Genomic DNA, 26,992 nt, shown 5'->3' on the forward strand with positions numbered 1-26,992 from the left:
GTGTGCCTGTCACGTTCTCTGCCAGAATATATATATATATATATATATATATATATATATATATATATATATAGATATAGATATATATATATGTACACATATGCATATATATAATACAGATAGAAAGGGCAATAGAGGGATATATGGTGATATAGATGGATTCAGCGATATCTGCAAATATGATAGATAGTTCAACGACATTCATAACATCTTGCAGGTACAAATAAATAGGATACCATCAACCATGGAATGTGTAACATACCGACATGCGTAACCACGAGGCTGAAAGACAGATAGAACACAGTACCAGAACAGTACATCCGCGAGTAATAGTATGATGATATGAAGGGACGGTTAGTCACCGCTGATGGTGTCGCGGTCCACGTAGGTACTGTGTTCAACTGTGTCTGTGAGTGCCGTAGTCTGTGTAAGTGTGCGTTGAGGGTGCCATGTGCATTTCTGTGTGACTGTAATGTGTGTGTGTCTGCAACATGTGTATGTTGGTGCCAAGTCAGAGGCAGACCAGTATGGTAGGTGTGGGTATAGCTAGCCGTAGGCATATGGTTACTACCTGTACCACAGTAGGAGGGACATCCCCACCCTGGGCAGGTGTGTCCTGACATAAAACAGTACAAAGGGCAAATGTCCGAGATGGTAGGACATAAATATGTCCCATATATAATGTAACAGTCGTATTTAATAGTTATGCCTGTATGTAAGAAACTTAAATGTTACATGCAATATGATAAGTATCCAAAGTCACAACAATAGGTATGTAGTGAGGATAAAAGTATGTGCTACCTGTGTACTGACCGTGGCTACGTGTTGGCCTGTAAACACTGCTTTGTGTCCTGCAAGTGTCCAACAATGACCATATGATAAGGTGGCAACCCATGGCAAACAGGCTCTTTTAACAACACAACCACAATGACTGCAAATATCTGGGACAGAAATACAAGGGATAGCTGTCACCTACACATATCCCCTGATATATCGCTGCTATTACGGAGGTATACAAGTAGCAAGCTCACCTGCAGATGATATAGAAACCAATTAACAACGGCCCAATGTACAATCCCGTAACATAAGTCTACTAACTGTTAGCTCTCTAATCAGGGATGGAGCCCACACACATATATATGGATTATGTAGAAATGCAAGGCCCACAAACCGTATATGTTACGTACAACCACCGACATCCCCCACACTAGAAACTAAAGCAATACAAACAGTAATAGCAGCACAAACATCCAGTCAGTCAATTACATCTGCAGAAACCTCAACATACCATGTGAGAGACACAATTAAAGACGACATGCATAATTGCAGGTGTTGTATAATGGAACAAACAGCCATGTTACAGGTATTGATTGCAATACTCCGTTAACAGACGTTGGGATGACAGGTACACCCACATGTTGAACCAAATACTCTACCTGTCACACACAATCCATGGGGGACATGAATCCAAACTATACTTGTCTCCATGCATAGCAGTTGTAGTTACTCATAACAAAACACAATACAGACCGTCTCCCCGAAGGTAGGGCAAATAGGCAACGTCCAAGTGGCGAATCCAATTATACCCCACTGTTGCCGCGTAATTGGCGAATGGAGTAGCTGCACAGCTGATATGCAAGTAATTAGTCACTCAGGAACACCAATTGGCGGGAAGAATCCACATGTTTCAGGTATCGACGTATATAAGGATGACTTGCCAGACATTCAAACCATATGTTCATAACGAAAAACAGTTGAAACACTGTGAGAGAGATAGAAACAAAATGCCATAATGACAACAAGGTATGTAGAACACCTGATATGTAAGGTTATGTATAGCAGGATCTGTATTAATTAGTATTACTGTATGTATAGCCTGGTTTGCATTAATTAAACGTGTCCACAATGCATAAAGTGGGGAAAGGTATTGATGTCTTGCTGAGCATACTAACGCTTGTAGAATCTGTGCGTCCAGCAGTGGGACACAAGGTACACAGCACAGACACCAGAAGGGATGCTACATGAGGCCATTAAACAGAACAATGCCATACAACCCGCCATCAGTGGTAGGGTATGTCCAACAAGGATGTGCCATAGCAAGGGATAGTATATGTTGATATACTGTCACAGCACGCATGTGTATGGGTAAATAACATTAATGACATATGTAAGGTGGTCCCACTGAGCAAGTATGCTTTGCATTATGGGATACTATGTGAAATATGTGTAATGTATAGTATTATAGGTAGATATGACAGATATTCTACACAGCATAACAGGCATATCATGCATACCACAGGTATCATCTATTGGTATGTACAATAACAGGATACATATGGCCTGTAGGTATGGGACATAGTAATAGCATGATAGCTAATCTAAATGGAAGGGCTACCAAGTAACCATGCACAAAGGACATGTAATAGCTGCACAGGTGCATAGTGGGGTACTATGCAGTCTGTCAAGTCCATGTGTAAGCACAACTACAGTGTTCACACTAGTGGCACCTCTCCAGGGTAGTGTCCTGTGAAGAGCAGAGCCAGGTGTCACCTGCACCACTGCACAGTACAGCCACTGCAGTGATCCCAGGCCTACATGTGTCTCCCAACCACCAAGGGAGGTATCACATGAACAGTGCTACTGAGTGTCCCTGCGTGATGTACAGAGGACTTATGTTCCACAGCATGGTGAGTGTCCTGTTTGGGAATGTAACCCAGAAGCACATCCCACTCATTGTGGCGTGTGTGCACATATCCATGAGCATGTTGCTCACAGTGGCCTCTGCTTATGTTGCGTATGAGGAGTATATCCATCAATAATGTTGTGGACATGGGCCCTGTCTGATCAGCAGAGGTCATCCCTGAGTATGTAGTATGCAAATGTGTACAGATGTGGTGTCCGTAGTGCAGCCGCATATTTAAAATGTCGGAGCTCAGTAAATGTCATGGCGTGTTAATGTTGTGGCATGTAAAGCTGTAGCTGTTGTGTAAGGTACACCCTAAATGGGGTGGTGTACCCTTGAATGTGTGTAGATGTCTTGAGTTCAGAGGTACAATGGGTGCCTATGTACCAGTTACACACCCAGTACAGATAGGTGTGGCCACGTAGGAGGATATCCACGCCACAGTGGCAATACGGTAACCACAGGAGTGGGTGCGACATATGTGTGTACTGCAAACATGTACAATGTGATATGTATGTAGGGGACTACCATCCATGTGATAGTCAGTGGGTGAATGGTGTAATGCAAAGGTGATGTGCATGTACCTTGTGTCATGCAGCTTGATGCCATGATAGTCATATTATGTATCTGTCACAGTGACACCCATATGGTTGGAGTCAGTATCAGCTGGTGGAGCAATCATGGTGCTTGGTATGTAGGGGTTCTAAAGCTAGGCAGGGAAAGTCCCCTGTGCCAGCCTGTTCCGCAGGGAAGCATATACTTAACATGAGGGGCCCTATGACTGAGGACTGTGGTATGCCAAAGTACCTGACATGTAGTAGGTACTATGGTATGCTGACCTCACTGTGTGTCCTGTCCATGAGCCACATAGCATAACATCCTGAGACACAGGGTACAATGTGCAGGTGGATGTGTATGTTGTCAATACCAGAATGGGGAATGGTGCTGAAAGGCAATGAGAGGACAATGTAGGATGTGTGGACTCCCGTACCATCAGCAACTGCCCTGGTAACTGCATGAAAGGAGTCCACCATGTGTAGGGGCCATGCTCTGGCCTTAACAAGCCCAACCCGGGTGGCAGCAGAGGACAGGAGACCAACAATGTCTTTGAGAATGATGACGATGTGCCCCATAGCCACGCAGAACAGTCCAGTCAGGTGTGTAGGACTATAGTCCCACTCGTGCAATGCGGTGCCACCTGTGTGTAGTGTGATAAATGCTGCTGTGTGCCATTCAGGGTCTACAATGTCTGAAACAATGCTATTACTGAATATGGTGGCCTAGTGGGGAGACAAGTAATTCAGAGGTTGGTGGACATCACAGCCTGGGACGTTGGAAGGTGACATGGGGCCAGTGTCCCAGGACACATAGAGTGTAGGTCAGTACTGTGTAGGTGTGACCACAGGGACACCACAATGTTCATGTATGGATTGCGGCCCTGTAGTGAGTGAGAGGGTGTACTGTCAGCAATGAATCCATCCTCCAGCATGTTGCCAACAATACCTGGGTCTGCAATGTTCCTGAGTGACTGTTGTATGTGACAGCAGATGTGGGTGTTGCCATTGAATACTGACATACCACCATAATGCCTGGTGGTACACCCCGGAATGTGTGGCAGTCATGTTTACGTAGCTAGTCTTGGAGTATGTGATGAGGGACCCTGTGGCCCCACCACGGCTGACCAGTGAGCCACCCCACACATGGGAATCTACACCACTGTGCAACAGCCTACACCTGTTGTTGTACATCATATGTCCGTGGAACATGACCACCAGAGTGGCGTCTGTTATCTGGTGTGTACCATCATGGCTCTGTGTGGAATAGCATGATCCATGCAGTTGTGTACATGCTAATTAAGTGCACTGGGGTATGTGTCAGCATTTGTATGTGCATTGTCCATCTGCACGGGTGTCATGATGTTAACAACCGCTGTCAGCAGACGTCTGTAGTAGGTGTAGTAGTACACATGTACTGTGTATGCTGTGATGGGTGTGTTTCCGGGATGTGGCTAACAAGGTAGATTAGCATATGTTCAGAATCCTCCAATGAGGGGATAATCCCAGGTGTGTAACACCAGTCACATGGTGGTAGTGTTCATGCCAAGGGTAATGTAGGTCTTGGAGGTGGTGTGTATGTGTTGATCCAGCAGAGTGGAGGGTGTGACTCATGGATGTGTCGGTACATGAGTGGCTATCCCAGTGAAGTGTGGGGTAGTGTCAGTCACACATCAGTAGTAGCTGAGGCCCACTGTCCACTATACCACCATAGAAGGTATGTTACCCGTGGGGTATGATGTTGACTCTGTCGCTTGTTACAATGTGTATAGCGGTCCCAGACACAGTTAGTTGCACGTGGAGCACCTCTGATGCATTGTGCTAAGCAACTTGCCAGGATGTGTGCAAAACATAGTGGGATATGGGAACCCCTCAGCTGTGGGTGTGCCGGTCCAGGTATGTGCCTGGAAGGTATGGTCCATCTATAACCTGTCATTGCAGGTGTGCTCTGCAGAGCCTACAGGCAGGTCCCAGTCACTGCAGAGATGTTGGAGTGGTGCATTATAAGGTGTGCCTTGCCTGCGTGCGTCACAGGGGAAGATGCAAGCAATGTGTCACATGACCCCATGTCGCGCATGCCAGTTACCGCCCTGCCGGTGACAGTTATTGGAAACTGTGCAGGACAGGCAGTATAGCAGCTGCAAGAGCCTAGCATGTGAGCTGTACTCCCAGGGCCGACAGGTGCAAGTCATCTGTGCCACAGCATTGTGTTTGACCAAGGCAGTCATAGCAGACAGATGCCACATGCCTGTGGAATGACAATAGGAGCATAGGCAACTGTTGAAGTGACACAGTCGGTCATTGTACAGTGGTATTGTGTCTGGAATAATGCAATATGCTCCCCAGATCTAGGCCACACCCTCAGGGCTATAAGACTGGTGAGCTATTGCATGTCCCTGCACACGTAGTCTGTGAAGTGGCATCACAGGGCAGTAACACTAACATGGCGAATGACAGACATATCGTACCTGGTGAGGTGTGGCATGGGTGCATAGGTTATGTTGCAGACGCAGTTACCCGACAGCAAGATGTAAGCGACTAATGCCTTGTGTAGCCTGCTGTGTGGAACTGCAGTGTGACACCCTACAGAGTCAGCTATGACTGGTGTGTTGTGAATGTTATAACACACTATTGGCTGTATGTGGTGGGCACACATGAGTCTGTGGGCTATAAGCTGGTGATGTTGTCTTCCATGATTGGGGCTACCTCTGGTGCCTACAGTGAGTATGGAGACGTACTGCACAGGTTGTCCTCGTAGGTGTGGCCAGTGGTGTAGATTATGTGAGACTATGTGATGGGTGGGGTGTGTTGCGAATGTTACAGATCCCCAAATGACTATCAGGTGCAGTCAGGGTTGGCGACAGCATTACCCCCAGCCATAGCTGTCAGCCTCCTGTCCCCAAAATGAGGAACATTAGCCCTCATACAGTGTGACAAATGGGCGAAACGTGGAACACTTACAACTGGCTTACTAACAGCGTCAACTAGGAAGGGCATATGATGGCTAAAATAGGCTGGTCTTATGTATAAAACAGATATTCCAATGAATTACTATGATTCCCATCTATCTAGCCATGGCTAGCAGGTAAACTATGTACAACAATGAATGTGTGACAGACCCTTCCAATGTGGAACCTTGAGGACATGCACCTTTTAGAACCCCAAATGAGGTACGTTCCCCGTAATGAGGTACACTTGAGAGCTATGGGCCCAGCACGGCTGCAGACGTGCATCCCCCACAGGTTGTAGTGCCGCATGTTGGGAAGTGAGCATTGAATGTGTACACGAGACAATTGCTCTATTGCCACATGTATGACATATCCCTCATATAGACAGGCAGTAGCACTGGTACGTGACAGTTGGACATGCCTGCATATACAACCATGTCCCACAGGATATGTGCGTTACTTGTGTACAACAGATGTCGTACCTTAAGCAAGCTGGGAAGTGTAGGACAGCCAGTGTACCTGTGGGAAATGGTGTGGAATGGGCGCTATAGTAATCATTAGCTCATGACATGCTCACATGTTCTGAACAAGTGCCTAGCATGACCATACAATACAGATAGGGTGTTGGATAATATCAACCCATAAGTGGTGATGACAGTCATTTAGGGTGGCACCGCACTATAACCCTGCTGAGTATGGTGTGCATGTCCATGAACCATTAGCACTGTAGATGTTAGCAGTACAGATGTACAAGATAGCACGGATATTTGATTACAAATACCTTTGCATGTCACAGGTGTGTTCCACCAGTGGCCTGTTGACAGACCCACAACTACAAAATGTGCAAGAGTGACATGTGCACAGCATATCTGTGTCAGATACAGTAGAACAGGGTTAATGTGTTGTACCCCACCCTCATTGTAGCCCATACCACACACACAAATGTTAGGCATCTGTGTATGTAAGGCTGTGAATGGCCATGACCTATCAGTTTAGCTGTGTCAGTGTTGTGAACAACATACAGAATGGGCTGTGTGTGTGAGGTGTGTGACATATGTGCACAGTCTGATGGATGATACCAGCAGTGTCACCGCTAGGTGAACATCCCTGTACCCATAAACTGCTACCTAGGCTGTGGTCAACATTATGGACACTGTGTAAGGGATGGTGCTGTGCAGTGCACCCCCGACATGGTGACATCTCCAGGCCCCTTAGGTAGTCATCTGAGGTACCCATGTCATGTCAGGGTGCCATCCATGAGCACGGAGATCAGTGGCCAGGCATATACAGCACTGTGGTGACCAATATTGGATCACATACCACCTGTAAGGGGTAATGGCTATGCATGGATGTGTGATAACAGCCTTCACAATCCACACCTCCACTATGCAGCATGCCATCTACCTTGCAGAAGGATATGTGCTACACCATGATGATGGACATGCTACATGTCCATATCCTGATCTATATGACATATGTCATGGACAGCCACTGTCCTAATACTAGGATCGCCACAGGCTGGACAGATCCCTGTGCCATATATGTGACATACTCCCGCCATACCACACAACCCTGTCCATCAAAGCTGCAGATGTCATCCCAGTCATACATGGTGTGATGGCCGCATGGTAGATGTACTATCAACTGACTGGATCAGTAATGTGGCACTGATGCAGCTTGCGGTGGCACAATGGCCATCTGTAACAGCGTGGAAACCGTGCCCGCACATGCTATGGTTGGATGACCATCCCTGCGAATGTTGTCTGTCTATCCATTGTCCCATGTCTATCACATGTGTAATACAGGCGATCCGTGTCAGGATGTTGAACAGTTGTACAGTGCTGTGTAGATGTATATGGCAAAACACATGCATGTACAGGTGTCCATGCGTATGTGTGCATTGTCACTGCTCAAGTCCATTCCGGCTGTGTCTGTGTTGATATGTGACATATACACAGCATCCAGGTCAACAGTAGTACCGTGGACACATTGAGGCATGTGCAGATAGGTAAGAACACAAGTGCAGGCAAATAGACATGCCCACAGCAAGACAGCATTTACATGGAGTATGAACACTGTAATGAGGTGACACACATATATGGTGATGATATCCAATGCATAATGGGTGTGACATGTGTGACACAAACACGTCAGTCGTGTCAGTGTCATGGTGCTTTGCAAAGATAACTGTGCAGATGCAGTAGATGTCATAGAAATGTATGTGCAGCAGTATCTCTGTACATCTCTGACACTGTGACCTGTCACCATCATTATGTTTTACAGATAATGCCCCGTACACGCCTCCCAGCATACACCCGCCAGGAGGATGATGTCCTCATCCCACAGCTCCATGACAACTATGACTTGTTGTTCAGCCATGTGCCACAGCATGCCCAGCAGCGGGATGACCTGTGGCAGGATCTACGCAGGAGAGTGAACGATGTGGGTGGCCATAACCACACCTACCAGCAGGTGCACAGACACTGCACGGACCTGATATGACATGCAAAACAGCGTGCCACTGCAATCACCAGGGAACAAGGTGGAACAGGTGGTGGGCCACCAACCCAGCCCCCACTCACACACACTGAGGCGCTACTGGCTAGTCTGGGGACACCCAGGGAACAGCATCCAGAAACACTAGCTGCCATCGTGGAGGTGGGTGTCTCCCAACCAATGAGCCTGGAGTTGCCTGGTAAGTCAGTAATGCACATATGGCTATTATATCCCATGTAGTTGCATGTGTCACTGTACATAATGTAAAGTAACAACATATGCCAGGCATGTGGACACACATGCTGCATACTACAGTATGCTACGTTGTGTATGCACACATGTGCATACTATATGCTATTACACAGGTGAATGTGTGCACATGCACAGTGCAACCTGTGGCTGTCATACAGTCATGGATAATGTTCATACTGGTGTGTCACCCCTATATAGGTACCTCTGGCATGCCGCACAGACATGGGTCTGTTGCAGGTGAGACTGTCTTCAGTATCAGGCATGTTACAGTGTAGATCTATTTGCCATGTGGCCAGTTAACACTTGCACACCTGATGTTTGTTCCAGTCACGATATGCAGGTCGCACCACCATGCATTCACACACGCCACCCATGTGCAATATATTCACACGTAATGATACACAGACTTGAAACCACAGTACTTGTCATTGTGACATGTGTGGTCAGCTGTGCATACAATGGTGGAGGTGTTCTACAATAGAAACATATGTAGTATGCATTGGAACAACATGTGTGGTATGCACACAGTACCACACAGTGATATGGGCAGTGTCACCATTGTGTCATATGCCCCTGCATTGGGTCCACACATTGTGATGTGCCACCTGACATGTCCCAGACATGTAGTGTTCTGTCTGCAATATTGTCACACTATCACATGACCTATACCCCACATACCAAACATACAACCCATTGTCTGCATAGACCTGTGGAATGTGACATATCTGACATGTATGGGTGTATGTCATATGGGACCACACAGACATGTGGAGAAGATGCCCATCACACACAATTGGCCACCACATGTGCACACATGGCCATGGGGATGGCCAGAGACATGTAGCCACACAGTACATGGGATGTGTATACACCCTGTTGCACATTGTCCACACATGGTCCAATTATAGCCTTAGCTGACCGATTATACAGTTGATGTGGTACAGTGGACAACCTAAAAGCCTGTGCACAGCTACTGGAGGTGTCACTGAAGTCTACCATATACGATCTGTCGAACATCACGACTGTGTTGCAGTTATGGCTATGCAATGTGTACATATTATGCATTCTACAGCAACATACATGCCTCATGTTGCCATGCAATGGCACAGTGTCTGTACTTCACACTGTATAGCAATGTAGACGGCTCACACTACCCTCCCGTGCTCATCCACATTTGCTAAACATGCATTCTATCTGTAGGGCATACACACAACACTGCAATGTGAAGCCCATTATGATGCTGTAGATGTGTCAGGACACCATTGTGTCAAACATGTATGCATGTTAATGCACATGTCAGCAAATTACATGTCAAGGTCACGTTAGCCATGTGTACTGTTATCCTGTTCTGGGCCACATGGTGTATCACGGGGATGCATGCATACTACCATGATTGTGTGAACTGCATGGCTAATGATATGACACCTGCTTGCTGTAGTGTGCACCCCAGGGAGGTATGCTTACTAACACTATGAATGTCTGAGCTGCATGCCCTCTGCTCTATCGCAGGCATGCTGCATGCCATCTGACAAATCACATGCATGGTGTGTCTGTGTGTCTGGGTGCGTGTCTGTGTGCGTGTCTGTGTGTGTGTCTGTGTGTGTGTGTCTGTGTCTATTGTACTTTACAGTATTTCTTTGCATTCACAGGTGATGTAGGTGCGTTACCCTCCTGCGGTCCATCTGATGTTAGTGTCCCCACAGATACTAGTGGTGATGAACATATGCATGAGGTACAGGCAGGGTTGTCAGGGGCTGAATCTGTGCCAATGGTTACCATCCCAGCTATGTCCCCCTCTTCCCCGCACACAGTTCTGCTGCCAACACATACCGCATCACCGGTGGCCATAGAGGAAGGACAGTCAGCGACTGTTGGCGTGGAACAGGAATGTGTGGTGGCTACAGAAGGTGTATCTACACACCATGGTGTCAGTGTAATGACTGCAGATGTGCCACACAGGCATGTGGCCGGTGCTGCTCGTAGGAGGACCTCTGGCAGACATGCACCTGCAGGACAGAGCGCAGCAGCTGGTATCACCAGACACATGTTCCAGACTGTAATGGCGGCACAGGCACATGCTGAACGGCAGAACAGAGAAGGGCAGAGGCTGCAGAGGGCTGCTATCCATACCCTAAATGACAACATCCAGGCATTGGCAAATGCTCAACAGCAGATTGCTAATGTTCTGGATAGGCGACTATGTGAAATGGTCGGAATCCTTGACCGAGGCATGGCAATCCGCGAGCGGGAGCTGTCTGTGCTGGAACACCTGGTAGGAGTGAGGCGTAGGCCACGTGGACGTAGGCCAGCAACACCACCTAGTGTAGGTCGACGTGAGTGTGCCACCTCACATGCCCGCTCCCATAGTGCCGGTAGCAGTAGCAGTGCAGCTGCTGCTGCGCTGTCAACACCAGAACACAGCAGGCCACATGGACGTGGCCCTGGACGGTCTCAGCGTGGACACGTTTCCAGTGGACATGTGTCGTCAGACAGTAGCCACTCTGTACATCCACCTGGTAGTGCCCGTGCAACCCCAGGCAGGCACAGGTCACGTGGCCATGGACGGACACAGTGAGCTGTACAACCTGCACTGTACAATCTGGGGCTGTCAATTATACCCCGTGTAGGCATCACAAATGGCAGAACTGTGTACACACATACACGCACACAGCAAACACAACTGTAGGGCTCCACAACATCCACATGCATTCTGCACAGACATGTCCAGTCAACTCACTGGCCCTTACACACACACATGATGTTATCCATTGGTGCAGCCTATTCCCCTGGAAAACATATCACCCTGTGCATATGATGAAGCCTGTGCTGCATCCCTGTCATCCACACCATCGGTGCAGGGTTATGCACAAATATTCTGATGCACAGGGTGAACAGCATAGTGAGAGGTGTATGTAATACCTGTGTATGCATAGTGAGGGATGTGTATGTTGCAGTGGTTGTGTGCAGCCTATGCCCCTGGCAAACATATCACCCTGTGCATATGATGAAGCCTGTGCCGCATCCCTGTCATCCACACCATCGGTGCAGGGTTATGCACAAATATTCTGATGCACAGGGTGAACAGCATAGTGAGAGGTGTATGTAATACCTGTGTATGCATAGTGAGGGATGTGTATGTTGCAGTGGTTGTGTGTGAATACTGAGTTGTGTATGTGACATAGGTTGTGTACTGTCGAAATGCACCAGTCACACCATGTAGTGCAGGTGCAGCATGCATTGTGATGTGTTCACGGTATGTGTCTCGGTTACATCTGTAGCACCATGTTGGTTGTGATACCCTGGTTCCCTCCTATGGTTTACTTGCATGTGCCTACAGGTAGCAGTGTTTGCAGTCCCCCACGTGTAACTGTGGAGTACACACAGGCACGTCTGGCAATATCTGCATGCTACCTTCATCCTGACTGTTGGACACACAAACATGACACAGATGTCCGCACATATACTGCACCTGACGCATGTGGTCGGTGCCACAGGCTACACTGGACAGAGACGTGACATACATAGCAGGACACATTACAGGTATGGTGACATGGTGCAGGGGTTGTACACAGCGGCCTGGCCAATGATGATGTGAGGTGTCACTTGGTAGCTGGAGGCCACACAGTGCAGCAGTAGGACCCTGTAACAGTACGTGAACATGGCTGCAGTCACGAGGTGTACACCACTATAACGCACACCCCATAGTGTGCAGCTGGGGACCCTTGCCTTTGTGGTCATCACCCTCACAGTACTATGCACCCACACGATGTGTCACAGAGAAGGGACCTGCACAGGTAGCCAGTATGGCTGGGACCTATGGCATCAACAGGTTGTGCAATGCATCACCATTAAGGGTTAGTCAACACGTGGGGCCAGTGATAATTTCCCACCGCATATTAGCATACACACTCACACCAAGCACCAGACATACATACAGACACACACACACTGTGGTGACCACACATGTGTATACGGACAGCCGATGTGTGTGATGCACCTCACCGGCGAACGTCATGCTTCCCACACTGACGTATGTACAGTTCTCTACAATGGTGTACAGGGATGTGTAGCAACTGGGGCATATTCCCCGCGATATGTGGCATCCCTGGTCACACATTTGGACACACATGGCAGTGCTGGGAATTATACACCAGCCATATGATGACACGTTTGATGAACATGCAGCGGTATTGATTGCATTATGTGTACCAACGCTATATCTGGCAAATGTGCTGCTATATACACATGAGAGGTTGTAGGTGTTACAGGTGCCATATGACATATAGTTGTTAACACCTGACCGCTGTGTATGTATTATGTCAGCACCGTCACGTAACAGTGACATAGCGTACAGTTAGCACATGGCATGATAGGATGGTGTGTGACACAACTGTGAGCCACCCCCTGCACACATACATCTAGACAGGTGGTTCACCAAGTTATGTACACACATCCCTCCATACGTGCTGTTTGTATGACACCGTATACAGATGTCAATGATGGGTCTGCATTGCATCTGCATGTCGTAGGTAGGTGCAACTATGTTACGAACATCGGCCACTGCACATGCATGTTTGCTGCATGCACAGTACAGATGTCACATGTGTCTCCTGTTGCCATGTTTGTATGCATTGCTATTGTTGGACATGTGTGTTGACATACATAACACATGGACTGCGGTATGATATCACGGGTGTCACAGGCGACCAGTACAAGGGTATGTGTCCCGGCCAACACTGCTACCCCCTGTAGTGTGAGCATTCAACAGACATGGGCCCACATTCAATTCGTGTGTAGCATTGATTAGGCCAGTGTTATGCACGAGGTACATCAAAGGCCATGTATGTATGTGTTGTGTGTGCAGTCCATGCACACATCCATACAATCACATGTATGACATACCCAGACGTGTGTTCATTGGTGTACAGCAACAGTCAGGTGTCACAGCTGTGTAAGGGCCATGGTATGTCTTGAGCCGACCTGTTCATGTATACTGGTATCATTGCAATGCATAACACCTGTTGGATCCCTGTTGGTATGTGTGTACTCTGCACAGCTGGTGTACACCGCTGTACAGCCCAGTGGTCATGTGTCACATGGTGTTGTTGGACCGTAAGGCTGTGTAGTGCTGCACCAACGACATGGTGCTGACTTGACAGCTACAGTGTACACTGCAGTGTGTACGTGTGTGACCTGCACCTGTGACAGCTGTGATGGCAGCTGTGTGTGTACAGGTCACTGCATGTGTGACCGCCCTGTGCATGAGGGCAGTTATACCTTACTGTGCCCTTCTGTATGTACACTCCATCTGCATGCAAGATCGCCCTTTTCAACAGCTAAGTGTGTGAGCATGCCCAGTACGCCGTTGTGTAGATGGACACACAGTACATTCCACACTGCGCCCCTCCGTGATTAGACTCCGTGTGCATGCAAGATGGCCCTTTGCAACAGCTGTGTGAGCATGCCCAGTATGCCGTTGTATTGATGGACGCACAGTACATTCCACACTGCGTCCCTCCATGATTAGACTCTGTGTGCATGCAAGATGGCCCTTTGCAACAGCTAAGCGTGTGAGCATGCCCAGTATGCCGTTGTGTAGATGGATGCACAGTACATTCCACACTGCGCCCCTCCATGATTAGACTCCATGTGCATGCAAGATGGCCCTTTGCAACAGCTGTGTGAGCATGCCCAGTACGCCGTTGTGTAGATGGACGCACAGTACATTCCACACTGCGCCCCTCCGTGATTAGACTCCGTGTGCATGCAAGATGGCCCTTTGCAACAGCTAAGTGTGTGAGCATGCCCAGTATGCAGTTGTGCAGATGGACACACAGTACATTCCACACTGCGTCCCTCCGTGATTACACTCCGTGTGCATGCAAGATGGCCCTTTGCAACTGCTAAGTGTGTGAGCATGCCCAGTACGCCGTTGTGTAGATGGACACACAGTACATTCCACACTGCGCTCTTCCGTGATTAGACTCCGTGTGCATGCAAGTTGGCCCTTTGCAACAGCTAAGTGTGTGAGCATGCCCAGTACACCATTGTGTAGATGGACACACAGTACATTCCAAACAGACGTGTGATACTAAGCATGTGGGCATGGCCATTGACATCCTGTATAGCCATGGTGGTCATCCAGGCACCAGATGTCCAATTTCAATGTCACGATGGATGCCTACATTGAACACGCTTGTTGCTCTCTCGAAGGGTGTACTGTCTGTGGCATCCCGTATCTATTCAGTGTTGTTGTGCTCTGTAGATATTTAGTTGGCCCGTTGACAGCACTGGTGTGTTGTGTGTTCTACCTTGGGACGGTAATATGCTTTCAGACCGCTCACTCTCTAAACATTCCCTATCGGCATCTTTGCCTTTGCGGATGATGTCACCCACCTAGAAGTATGCCTCTGGGAGTGCTGTGTTCAGTAATCTCGGTAGCGCATTCTGTAAATGGGTAATGCTGTAGTGTGTTAGAGTAGGTAGGTGTGTGTTCAACTCCTGGCCCTTCCAAGTGTGTGTGTGTGTGTGTGTGTGTGTGTGTGTGTGTGTGTGTGTGTGTGTGTGTTTCCAGCTGCCTGGGGACACAGTAAAGCTTTTAGATGCCTCACAACACATACATTCCCTATCGGCATCTTTGCCTTTGCGGATGATGTCACCCACCTAGAAGTATGCCTCTGGGAGTGCTGTGTTCAGTAATCTTGGTAGCACGTTCTGTAAATGCGTAATGCTGTAATGTGTTAGAGTAGGTAGGTGTGTGTTCAACTCCCGGCCCTTCCAAGTGTGTGTGTGTGTGTGTTTCCAGCTGCCTGGGGACACAGTAAAGCTTTTAGATGCCTCACAACACATACATTCCCTATCGGCGTCTTTGCCTTTGCGGATGATGTCACCCACCTAGAAGTATGCCTCTGGGAGTGCTGGGTTCAGTAATCTCGGTAGCGTGTTCTGTAAATGCGTAATGCTGTAATGTGTTAGAGTAGGTAGGTGTGTGTTCAACTCCCGGCCCTTCCAAGTGTGTATGTGTGTGTGTGTGTGTGTGTGTGTGTGTGTGTGTGTGTGTGTGTGTGTGTGTGTGTGTGTGTGTGTGTGTGTGTGTGTGTTTCCAGTTGCCTGGGGACACAGTAAAGCTTTTAGATGCCTCACAACACATACATTTCCTACCGGCGTCTTTGCCTTTGCGGATGATGTCACCCACCTAGAAGTATGCCTCTGGGAGTGCTGTGTTCAGTAGTCTCAGTATCGTGTTCTGTAAATGCGTCATGCTGTAGTGTGATAGGGTAGTTAGGTGTAAGTTCGATTCCCAGGCCTGCCAGATGTGTGTGTGTGTGTGTGTGTGTGTGTGTGTGTGTGTGTGTGTGTGTGTGTGTGTGTGTGTGTGTGTGTGTGTGTGTGTGTGTGCATGCTCCCGTCCGCCTGGGGACTCAGGTTATGCTTTTAGATGCTTCGCAACACAGATGTATCCTGCTGACGTCTTTGTCTTTGCAGATGTTGACACGAACCTAGTAGAATGCCTGTGTGTCTGCTGTGTTTAGTAATCTCGGTAGCGTGTTCTGTAACTGCGTCATGCTGTAGTGTGATAGGGTAGTCATGTGTAGGTTCGATTACCAGCCCTGCCACGTGTGTGTGTGTGTGTGTGTGTGTGTGTGTGTGTGTGTGTGTGTGTATGTCTGTATCTCTCTCTCTCTCTCTATATATATATATATATATATATATATATATATAATCTATTTTCTGCCGATAACTCTGCTCTTGCATGGACAGCTGACTGTTTCATGTATCGCATATTTGCATAACTTTCACATACCAATGGGGTATGTTGCAACTCCCAACATTGTCCATGCAACGTCCGTGTTACGGGCGGTGTTACACGCCCTTACAGGCGTTTGCTGTATATCTTGACAGACATCTATCCTTGCTGTACTCTCACTGTACTCGTACACGCCGGAGGCTTCATGTATCATGGCCTAGTTTTGATGTGTGTATGTCTATTTGTGCTGTGTGCATGGCTCTGGGTATGTCCCACTATCATCATTTGTAAAGGTGACAGCCCTATATGTTCTTCATGTAGACTGCTGTGTCATTTGACATGTCAGCACATACCTGCGGACAGTACTGCACGTCCTACTGCAGCTCATTTCATACCTTCTGCGTTATCTAGCAGTCAATATTGCTGTTTCCTCACACATGGATCTGTTTCTGTTCATACCACTCCACCTCCTAGAGCAAGTTGATGGACAAGGCCTTATCTGATAGTGGGACACATAGGGGCAATATTGACATGTTGCTCTTACAAACGTAGATAGTTGACACAATAATAGGTTTTGCATTAGTATGGCTTTTCTGTCGGATTTGGTGTCTTACTCACATGTTTGTCATTATTTCATGTCTTCAGTTATCATGAAAGTGCCAGAATGTTACTGTTGTTATGTGGAACACACCAAACATATGAGGCAGAACTCTGCACATTCTGCGTAAATCTGTACAGTTACGGAGTATGTGTCTGTAACAAAATATCAACTTTCTGACACCAATACACACACTGTATGGCGGCATCACAGGCCACATGCCATTACATTTATATTGCAGGACACACCCACCCAGACAGTTGTATTCCTCACACAGGCCAACAGCTGCTTATCCACACTAATTGGTCTATCATGTACCGTATGTGTGCGCCGGTATTTGCGCTTTCCGTCAGTGGCAGAGCTCACGACGTGTCTGGGGACTGGACATTGTTACGGTGACACTGCATGACACCCTGAGGGACACATTACTTTTGTGTCTATTAACCTTCCACATTGACATTCACAGGGCATACGTTGTCATTCATATTTGTCGGAGTACATGCGTGTGTCTTGTACATGTTTTCTCATTTGTCCTGATGTCTTTCTTCTCACCTGTCCACCTAGTATCACTAGTTCTGTACATGTATTTTGGACAGGTTACCTTCATACCCCTAACCTGTACACATTATGGGTAAACGCCTTGACGTTTGACCTTGTTACATTTGTCATAGTGATGTGCCTTTCTGGTAAATTGCTGGCAAGGCATTACGGACTGTGCGGTAGATAATAGTGACTGACATTTCCATTACATGATTAGTAACACTCATAACATCCGTATTCATGGGTACGCCAGTATTCTCACAACGTTCTGACGTTGTCTGGGGTATATCTAATATAGTCCCTATTTGTATTTCATGTACTATGCCTTAGTGCAGCTGTGTTATTCTGACAGTTTGCCAGTTATGGGTACCATCTTGGTCGTACGCATGTCCATCCATGATAATCACCTACATGACACTGATATAGGGCCCTACATATTGCCAAAATGGTTTCCGCAATATCCAGTGGATGGTTTGCCCCATTATTGAGAATATAGGCGTGTGCTATACCCACATCACTCCCACGGGGCTGGCCTACGAAATCCATGCCAAACAACACCTAGGCCCATTTCTGCATACCCATGATTCCCATACCTGACAACCCTCTACAGTACCCATTACACATGTTTAATGTGTGCGGTACTGAAGTGTGGAGACACTTATATGCACTCCCCACTCTCCGGATATCAGTTCGTACATCATACATTCTATCGACACATGTGTCATCACCCTTGCACCTGATACTGTTGCATGTACAGCTATTTCGTATTTGCTGCGGTCACTTGTTTTGCGTCAATGTCGGTTGACACTACGTAAGATTCAATTTTTGGAGTCTTGCAATGGACACCTATCTGCATGTTTAAAGTGTAGAACTTGCTGGACTGTCACTTTCTGGCCAATGGTTTGGAATGCTGCGGTTTATTCACCTTTCCTGCATGTCTGTTTGTCTACCCATATTAGATATAACGTCGCCTATTTATGTACATATGTCATATCTATGGGACATAAGTCTGTTGTGTATACATATATACATGTACAATCCTCATTTCATAACTTGCTTTGGTTTACGTCTGTGGATTATGTGTATACACATATATCTATATCCATACCATACCTTTCCACTATACAGACTGTCGCAGAGTGTACAGCTGCTTGCCCCTTTATCTTCGCTGTGTTTTAAATAAACCTGTGTCTATCTGGCAATGTCGTGGCATTTCATTTGAGACTTACAGTGGGGATTTCTGGCAAGCAGTTCAGGTTACGACTGCATACCCTTCAGAGAATCCATGCTACTGACACACCTGTTATTCTATCCACTTTCTATGTTTGTTCTGGCACATATCTGGTGTTTGTCCCTATTTGTACCGGTAGTTTGCATGGCTTTGTCCGGTTTCATACTTTACGAGGTTAACATGTTTGAGCCATGTATAACTAACATGGGGGAAACAGCATTCATTTACTATGCTGTGAGAGGATCACACATGCACAGGCGCACTTGCATTTCCTTATTGTGGGTTACATATGTTTACTAAGTCTTTGTGCTTACGTGGGTTTTATTACTTGTGACAGTACCAGTAATTATCTGTAATACGGTTAATGGACGTTTGCGAAACACACGTTCACCTTTACATATGTAACTGTCTGTACAGCACAGACGCATTCATTACACTTTCACATTATATGTGCTGTAGTCGTTGTTCAACCGGGACTGCATTCACGTTGGCCGGATGCTGTAACCACTATACGTTTGGTGTTCTGACTCATTTATATGCATACCCATAGTACATAGCTACATTAACATATGCCTCACCGCTTCACTTACATCACAGGCATCCATTCTCCTGCTGGGAAAAATACGGTACTACATGTTACACATTCCCTATTCCCTACTGTTCTGGACCCACGCTGCATATTTCATCACTGCAGGGATATTCAGAACCCAAAGGCTTATAGTCCTGACACATACAGGTCTTTAATTGTCAGGGTGTTTATGTGGTGATCTGGGTTTAGGCTTGTCCGCCTGGTGAACGGAACTGCCCTGACCATGTTCAAATGTCAGACAAAGCACATGGACAGGGTTTGTCCATTTTAAACATTTAATCTGTGTTTACAGACACAGGTGTTTGGGCACCTGTCAGCAGCTTATGATGTTTTCCATACATAATATGGGTGGGGGCGGTTACGATACATAATCCATGGTGAGTGGTGTTCCCATTCACATTTGACTATTTCCTGTATTCATTCTTATGAGGGTTATTATTTTGCACATGACTTAACTATGAATTAACTACGGGTATGCAGTAGTACAGTCAACATATGTGACGGCTTGTTACAGTATATATGTACGGACCTCTGTAATACTGGGGACTACCCCACATCCTTCACAACATTTCCTGCTTATGTACATACTATTATTCCGTGAACTTTCGAAGCTTGTGAGAGCAGTAATTACATCTGTCCCTATTTGTCCACCCATCCTTTTAGGCTTTGTCCAGGTTTTGTTGCTGTAATAGGTTGAGAGGGGGTGTCGGTATGTGATTGAGCTGAATATATACTGTCGATAATTCAGTGGGGAGTAGGGTTACCACTTGTTCCTCTTTGCGAGGGGAGGTCCCACTTTGGACAGTTGTGTCCTGCGACGACACCTAAGACATGGCAAATGTCCTGTGATTTTAAGACAATAATATATTTCTTCATTTCTGTACTAGTTGCATGATACAGGTATTTTGTATCTGGTACACATAACTATTATTTGGGATAGCATAAGCTATTCAAATGCTATGGCATTAGCTTTTATCTTGGCATACACGTGTAATTCTGTACTTTGCACAGGCTGGGGGTATGTTTTATCCTGCAAATTCTCACATTTCTACAAGGGATGTCCCACCTTGGCCATCTGAACAGGTGGCAACCCTAGTGGGGTGACCTGCATGGTGGACAGCTGTTCCATCCTGCGTAGTATGAATTGCATGTCTGTGTAGAAACTGAACAGTACCGTGACTATGCATACATGTTTTGTCCAGATGTGTACAGTAATGGACACCGTGGCGTGTAAACAACTCTGAGGTTTCAACAGGTTACTTATCCCACACGGGATGTACACACATTTTGCCGTAACATTAACACGCGGGCATTTGGATTTACGTACCTGTGATGGGATGTTTACAAATGTGGGATACATATTTGCAATCCGGACACTGCCTAGGACAATACTTCCTACTACATATGGGGAATAGCCGCTATGTGTAGGTGTACGGATGCGCAAGGCTGGTAGCTGGATTTGGTGGACATTCGGACATGGGTGCGGGTTATGTGCTATACAGGGGTTGTTGCGTATTGCATTTGCATGCATGGGTTCTACTTTTGGATATCCCGGTTCCGCATATAGCATCCTATGTGTATGTGATGGTTACGTTCCTGTTCATGTGTATAGCACCTTTTAATATACATATGTTTGTGTGTGTTTGGTATACAATATGGACTGTCAGGTTTCTTTACGGTTGTTATATAGCCACAACTGCCCTGCTGTGTACTATCACTACCACTGTGGGACTGCTGGTGACCATACCCATGGGGCTAGACGTGTGTATTGGCGGCGCGCTGACATGATGCGCTTCACTTCCTCTGGGTATAACTTCTGACAGTGCAGTACATTACGGACACACGATTTTAAATGTCATTTGTTCCATGGACAGAAACTCATATTATGTTGCGTGCATTTCTGTTTGGTTCTCCATTTTGTGTGGCCGGGAACTGTCTTGCATACTTTGCATACGTTTCATTATCCATGGACACTGATAGGTGCAATTACTATTGCAGGCAGGCTATAATATTCAGCAGTTTAGGTTGCTCATCGCCAGCCGACATTGACACGCCTCCGGGCGCAGCTTAGTAACGCCCCATGCACTCGCGCACGAGTCCTATGCACATGGATGTGGTAGCGGCGCACCTTCATTAATATGCATATGGCACTACTACACCATTTATACACCGCACGGCCGGCGCAGGCCTTACACCGGCCTTGCTCCGAGCTTCATGAATCCGGGGGAATGTCTATACAAATCAAAGCATTATTTATGAAATAAATCAAAAGGTATTTGGTACAGCTAACAGGTCAGTTCCCAAAGGTACTTTTCCAGTAAGTTTAATAATCTTGACTAATATTTTATTAAGCTGTACAATGAAAAGGAAATACTCTCTTGGTGGACAATTTTGTCTTTTTCTTGATTTTTTACATTAGTAATAATTCAAATAATATGTCAAATTCCAAAAGGTAACTTTTGGAATTTGACACAGCATCTAATATATAAAATGGCCAATAGAAGAAACAAGTGCAACTGTATGCTTCATTTATCCATGTGATTGTTTATTTTATTTATTAATAGATTTATTTCTTTATTTATGTATGTTTGTATTCATTTATGGGATTTGTAGATGAGTGAATAGCATATGCATTCATGACATGAAACTTTATGTTGCTTCTTGGTAGAAAAAAAGTAGGGTCTTTAAAGGTTCAAACACTTTAATAAGTAATCCAAACTCATTGGCAGGTTCTATTAGCAGTACAAACTCAGCACATGGAACTGCTTTAGTAAACAGAACACGAATAATGTGATTTAGGCAAAATACAATTGGCAAATGTTTTACCCTGCACTTCTTTACTCTAAATCCAACGCAACATCTATATATACATTACATGAATACACAAGATCCACACTCCCTGTTGTTACACTGTAACTATCTTTTATGAAGTTACACTGTAACTATCTTTTATGAATTGTAATTTAAGTACAGGAAACATATCTTAGAATTTATTTATTTATTTTATTTTATTTGCAGTTGTTTTACCAGGATAGTCCATTGGGCCAAGGAACCCATTTTCAATGAAGTCCTGGGGAGAAAAGCTCCAAGACAAATTAAATTACAGAGAGTTTTACATAGTAAAAATTCAAAAAACATTTTTATTTAGAAAGTACAGAAGTATAAGGAGAAACATTGAAATTAATTATACAGTTTCTAAAATAAGAATGAGTCCTTCTTCTTCTTCTTTCAGCTTTTCCCAGTTAGGGGTCGCCACAGCAGATCACCTGTCCGCTCATGATTGGCAGTAGAGTTTTACAGTGTCGAGTTGCCAGCCCGTCGCCCAACCTTCCACAGAAGGCACACACATGCACGCACTCACACCTAGGGCCAATTTAGAGTGTCCAATCCACCTACAGCATGTCTTTGGGAGGAAACCGGAGCACCCGGAGGAAACCCACGCGACCACAGGGAGGGCATGCAGACTCCGCACAGAAGGCACCCCAGCTGAGGATTGAACTGGAGAACCTCTTGCTGTGAGGCGGCAACACTAACCGCTGCACCACCGTGGCCACCCTAAAATAAGAATGAGTCCACTTGAAAATTAATTATACAATTACTAAAATTAGAATGAGTCTACAGTACAATTTATAAAATAAAGTAGTAGGAGGACATTGAATTTAAAACCATTCATTTTCTAAAATAAAGTAGTAGGAGGACATTAGATTTAGAAGCATTCACTATCTGAAATGGTAAAGTAGGAACAAAGTACAATTTCTACAGTAAGGTTAACACACAAAAGTACAGGTTCAGAAAATAAGAGTGACACACAAAAGTACAGACTCAGAGAATAAGAGTGACACTTTGAAGGTTTGGACATGTGAAAAAGCAAGAGTATAGCATTTCATTGAGAGAAAGACAATCATTTCATCAAGAGAAAAACAATGGCATTATGGGTGAAGTTATATTTGTATGGATATATTGTTATACTTTTACCGTTGTATTAGTAATGTATTCCAAGTTAATTACAGTACAGGGCTTACAACTTGCATTTATTACTTTTGTGCAACTATATTCTTCTAAGTGTACTTAATACATTTTCTATATGGCTACTATTTAATTTTCTATTTGTGCAAAACTTAGGTAGGATGGGAGTAGGAGCATATCCATTGTGAAACAAGATGTGAGTGTAATGAGGTTTTGAATGAGGAAAGGCAGAAGATAGTGCAGATGGAAGAAGAAAGAGAGTTCCAGAAGCGTGCTAGGGAGAAGGATAGCAGGTGGTTCCCAGCTGTATGTGAGGTTTGCAGGACATAGTGTGGATGGAAGAAGGAAGAGAGTTCCAGAGGCATACTAGGCAGAAGGATAGCAGGTGGCTCCCAGCTGGTCGTGAGGGTTTATGAAGTTTAATTAGGTTTTGGGAATGGGATCTTAAGTGTCGATTTGGTATGTACATTTTGAAAGGTATTTACTAGGGAGGGGCAGAGATATGGTTTATGGATGAGTTTATGGGCTTGGATAAGTTGGGTGTAAGTGAGGAAATTGGGTAGCTCTAGCCAGCTTAGTTGATGAAGGGAATTACAGTGGTGGGAAGAGGATTTATGACCGGCAGCAAACTTGGATATTTTGTTATAGCAAGTTGCAAGTTTTATTTTGAGGGAGGATTGCAGATTGGTAAAGATAGTTGCCCCATATAACAGGGATGGGATAAGGTATGTATTAGCTAGTGATTCTAGTAGAGGGAGAGATGAAACGGCTAAGGCGGTAAAGCAGACCTAGTTTTTTATGGGTTTTTTTTTATGTTGATTAGTAGATGCTTGTCGAATTTTAACTGGTCATCAATGACTGTTCCTAATAATTTTGAGTCAGAGACAATTTCAAGGGGAGTGTTGTTTTTGCAGGTAATTAAGAATGACAGTTTGTCAAGAGGAGAGTTTTTGGTGGGGCTGAAAAGCATAAGTTTAGTTTTGGAAGCATTTAGAGCCAGATGGTTTTCAAGCATCCATTGCTCAGTTGCAGAGAATTCGGCTTGAGTGAGATGTGTGAGATTTGTGAGAGAGGGGTAGGAAGAGATTATAGTAGAGTCATCCCGTATTGAATAAGAGTGGAATTAGGAATGGCTTGATGGAAATCATTAAAGAATATGTTGAATAATAGGGGGCCAAGAATGGAGCCTTGGGGAACGCTTGTTGGTGTATTAAGGAAGGGTGAGGAGGCCGTATTCCATTTTACTGCTTGTTGTCTATTTGTTAGGTAGCTTGAGAACCACTGGATGGTGGAAGGAGATAGGTTTAGTTTAGTGAGTTTGGTAAGGAGTAGGGTATGGGAAATAGTATTGAATGCCTTGGAGAGGTCGAGGAGTAGAGAGGATACGAAGTGACCGGAGTCATGGGCTTTATTGATTGTTTCAAGGAAGGAGAGGAGGTCTAGAATGATTACACCTCACTGTTTAGCACAAACAGTCAGTAGTTTACCACAATAAGCCATCAATGTCATTTGTCCCGAAGCACGTCCCATGAAAAAACAAACATTCATAGCCTATGTGGCCATTTATTTTTCATCATTTCAATGATACAATGCAGCTAATGTTGTATGCTTACTTAAAACAGCCTCAATGCAGTCAAACATAACACTGTCAACTTATAGAACATATGACATCCAGATGTTGCTGGGAGGCATACATCCTGCCTGTGCCAGCCTGTTTGTCCACCCAAACCGAGTAGCATTGTTAGTGCCCCTTCCGCTGCCTTGATGACCAATACTATGCCTCCATCCACGTCATTACTACACTAGTCAACACCCAGGCAGAAGACCCAGGAAAGGAAGAGGGATACAATGGTGGGAAAGGCTGCACCATGTCTATCCCCTTTTGCTTATGTTTGGAGAGGGGTGGATGGGAAGAGGCAAATTAGCTCAGCCATTCCATTGAAGTAAATAGCTGACTGGGTGTCAGTGCCTAAGTACAGGTCCAGACACAACCACTCCTCTCACTGGTGTGTGACTGGCTTGAGACAAACTGTTTCATCATGTAAAATTCTGTTTGTCCTGAAGACCATCCCCTGATAGATCAAACACTCATAGCCTGTGAGATCATTTATTATTAATCATTTCAACAATACAATGCAGATAACCTTGTGTGCTTATATAAAATAGCCTTACCATTGTCAAACATAACATTGCCAACTTATAGTACATATAACAGCCATCAGCATGATTCCGGTTGGCATACACCCCACCTCTGCCGGCCTGCTTGTACATTCAAACTGAGTGGCATTACCAGTGCCCCCTCAGATTCCCTGATGACCAATACTGTGCTTGTATCTACATCACTCCTACACTAGTCAACACCCAGCCAGGAGACCCAGAAAAGGAAGGTTGGATACAAGGATGGGAAAGGCTGCACTACGACCCTTCAGCCTGATATTGCAAGCCCCTCCCTTTCCCAGCTGTACACACCTTTATAATTCATAATTCATAGTTTACTACTAGGCTAACTGCCCTTGTGGACCATTTTAAGCCTAGCCAATTACCCTATGTGAGAATCAAACCCTGCACCTTGTGTCTGTATTTAACTATCACACAAATCTAGCACCATCATGTATTTCCTTAATAATTTAGTAGCTTATAATAACTTTAATTTATTCTTTTACTGTTGTTGTTTTGATTGTATAGATTTATCAAACTCAAAAAATTTAATTACTTAAATATAAACAATATACATGTGTCAGATGCTGTAAAGCATGTGACAACTGTAAATTGAATAAGTCAAGCCTAGACTCCCCCAAATGAACCTCATCATGACAGTAAAACACAGGATTATCTTCCACTAAATCAGGAAGTTCATTAACTTAGAAGCCCAACTGCAGTGCTGGTCTTGCAGTTGTATGATTGATAAACCTCCTAGTGAGCTCAAGGGCTGATGGTCTTACAGCCAATACTCACTGCAACCTCACTATTATAACTGACCAAAAGACTTTCATGTCTGAGTACTTACACAGTAGGGCAGCCAGATCAACTATCATTTTCATTAACAAAATGTGTTTGAGTACATGGCCTATATCATTTCCCCCTGGTGTACTTTAATAGCATGTGGGAGGGGTTCTTTACTTGAAGCAAAGTCAAAGCTGTTGCCAAGATAAAGCAGAAAAGCCATAGATAACACCACCTACTTTGCAGGATCAGGCTCAAGATTTAAACAAATTGTTGAACCATTTGTTTGTTAGCCACTTTTGGTAATAAAGGAATGGCCGAATATCATCTGATGTCTGGCATCTGATAAATATAGACAGCTGAACAAAGTTGACTACTCATCTAATGTAAGAAAAAAAAAGCTTTGGAAGCCCATCTTCTTGTGTGCTTCAGTACTTCTTGGTAC

Source organism: Protopterus annectens, chromosome 1.part1, assembly GCF_019279795.1.
Source record: "Protopterus annectens isolate FY-2018-M chromosome 1.part1, PAN1.0, whole genome shotgun sequence".
NCBI lineage: Eukaryota > Metazoa > Chordata > Ceratodontiformes > Protopteridae > Protopterus > Protopterus annectens.